At 57.7% G+C, this 2500-nt stretch overlaps 1 non-coding gene across 1 annotated transcript in view; it reads left to right on the top strand.

Moving 5' to 3' along the window:
• The first annotated feature begins 2140 nt into the window (after window positions 1-2140).
• The window catches only part of LOC126435297 (small subunit ribosomal RNA), a 1910-nt gene continuing 1550 nt past the window's right edge, over window positions 2141-2500 (top strand). Inside the window, exon 1 of the ribosomal RNA XR_007579830.1 lies at window positions 2141-2500. This exon is cut by the window's right edge and continues 1550 nt beyond it. This is a non-coding gene — a ribosomal RNA (small subunit ribosomal RNA).

The raw sequence follows: 2500 nt of genomic DNA, 5'->3' as shown, positions 1-2500 counted from the left end.
GCCTTAACCCAACCTATGTTGGGCCTTAACCCAACCTATGTTGGGCCTTAACCCAACACACGTTGGGCCTTAACCCAACACACGTTGGGCCTTAACCCAACACACGTTGGGCCTTAACCCAACACACGTTGGGCCTTAACCCAACACACGTTGGGCCTTAACCCAACACACGTTGGGCCTTAACCCAACACACGTTGGGCCTTAACCCAACACACGTTGGGCCTTAACCCAACACACGTTGGGCCTTAACCCAACACACGTTGGGCCTTAACCCAACACACGTTGGGCCTTAACCCAACACACGTTGGGCCTTAACCCAACACACGTTGGGCCTTAACCCAACACACGTTGGGCCTTAACCCAACACACGTTGGGCCTTAACCCAACACACGTTGGGCCTTAACCCAACACACGTTGGGCCTTAACCTGCTCTGTAATTGTCATACGACGCGTTAAATTACTGTAGTGTTGCCTAACTGCAACCCCCGCAATATAGTTTGCTACTCGCACTGCCCGGTCCCCAGTGTATCGCTTCATGTTAAACACCTTGCAGCTATACACTGTAATGTGGATGGCAGCAGGACGTACATGCTCAATGCCCTTTGCAGTTGTTCATTGGCATTTGCAGTTGTTCATTGGCATTCGCATGGCGAAGCACTTAGCCTACGCTGTGGTACGGCCTGTGTCAACTGTCCGCTGATGTTGTACGTCCAAATCACACACTGTACTGCACATTGGTCCTCATGTACTGAATGATACATCGTGGTACATGTGACCGTACAACGACTGCGCCAACAACGGCGAACCATGCGGTCCAAATGTTGTGCACTCAGCTACGTGTCGTCTCCCTATAAGAGCTGGATTGCAGTGTGGTATGCCCTGGATGGCGATCAGCATGAGCCGTCTGTTGATGTAGTGGCGCGTGTTGTCAGACGTAGTCGTCTCTTCTCACACACCGTGATAGCATGGTGCACTGCGTTCCACATCTGCGACATGCGACAGAGGCCGGTTGACAGTCGTTCGCGCAATGGACATCGCATACGTACGGGGGCCACCTTCCACGTGTTCGCGAAGCGTGCACATGTTGTTGCGTGTATGTGGGCAGACATAGTGTGTCGTGACACCTGACACAGGCATGCAACAATCGTTGAATTTGCAAATGGCGATGGACGCCTACGTTTGCTGGTGACGTTACGCAAATGAACAACTGGTAAACCGTTGTGGTGCGGTTGTTCTCGCTAGAGGTGAATCAGTGATGGCGACGATCGGTTGAGCTACCAACCGGTTGTTCCAGCGATACCCACCATGCCCACGAACGTGAATGGCATCTGGGTGTGAAGCGATACGCGGCGGTGGCTGGGTGGGACCGTCCCCGGCCGGTGAGGGGGGGCCTCCCGGCGTGCTGGCCGCGCGGTGCGTGGGCGCACGCGCTACAGCCGGCTGGTGGGGGCGGCCAGTGGCAGGCGCGCCGGCCGACGGAGGCGGCAGGCGGCGCAGCTGCGCGCCGGCGCACCCTGCACGCGGCGCCGTGCGGCCAAAGTAGGTCCTCGCGGGCCCGGTGCGAAGCGCGGTGGACATCTGCAGTGTGCTGGTCCGATTGAGGACTGTGTGCGCTGAGGATGCGCCGCCGCCCGGCGCTCGGCGCCGCGACGCCGTCTGCTGCTCGGTCGCCTCTGCGGTTCTCGCAGGTGGTTTGTATCGCAGCTGTGCGGACGTGTTGGCGCGTGCGCTGTGCTGGGAGAGTTCGCTTCGGCACCCAAGTGGGGCTTTTGTCCTTCTGTGGCGCTGGCGTTGGAGCTGCCGGTCACCGTAGGTGGCGCGTGTTGTCTCCCGCCGGCAATGCCACGACAGCACGCTCCCGGGCCTCTGTCGGCAGCGGCAAGCTCAGTTGGGAGCACGGGTGGTCGCACCTAAAGCGTCTACTCGCCAAACCCCGGGCGATTGCGCCTCTCTCGAACCCGACCAAGTACTTAGGACGGCGCTGCGCGCCGCCGGGACCTGAGAGGGTTTCGAGGTGTATGGTGCAGGGGAGCTCAGCCTCCTCCTGTTTGCAGAATAATTGAGCGGACGCTTGCGTGTTCGCGCGGGCCCCCGGGACACACTCCCGGGCGGCCGGCTGCTCAGCTCTAGTTGACGCAGCTCCCTGGTTGATCCTGCCAGTAGTCATATGCTTGTCTCAAAGATTAAGCCATGCATGTCTCAGTACAAGCCGCATTAAGGTGAAACCGCGAATGGCTCATTAAATCAGTTATGGTTCCTTAGATCGTACCCACGTTACTTGGATAACTGTGGTAATTCTAGAGCTAATACATGCAAACAGAGTCCCGACCAGAGATGGAAGGGACGCTTTTATTAGATCAAAACCAATCGGTCGGCTCGTCCGGTCCGTTTGCCTTGGTGACTCTGAATAACTTTGGGCTGATCGCACGGTCCTCGTACCGGCGACGCATCTTTCAAATGTCTGCCTTATCAACTGTCGATGGTAGGTTCTGCGCCTACC

Source organism: Schistocerca serialis, unplaced genomic scaffold (assembly GCF_023864345.2).
Source record: "Schistocerca serialis cubense isolate TAMUIC-IGC-003099 unplaced genomic scaffold, iqSchSeri2.2 HiC_scaffold_1202, whole genome shotgun sequence".
NCBI classification, from domain to species: Eukaryota; Metazoa; Arthropoda; class Insecta; order Orthoptera; family Acrididae; genus Schistocerca; species Schistocerca serialis.
Note: the sequence above shows the minus strand (reverse complement) of the source record. Positions and strands in the feature narration are given on the sequence as shown.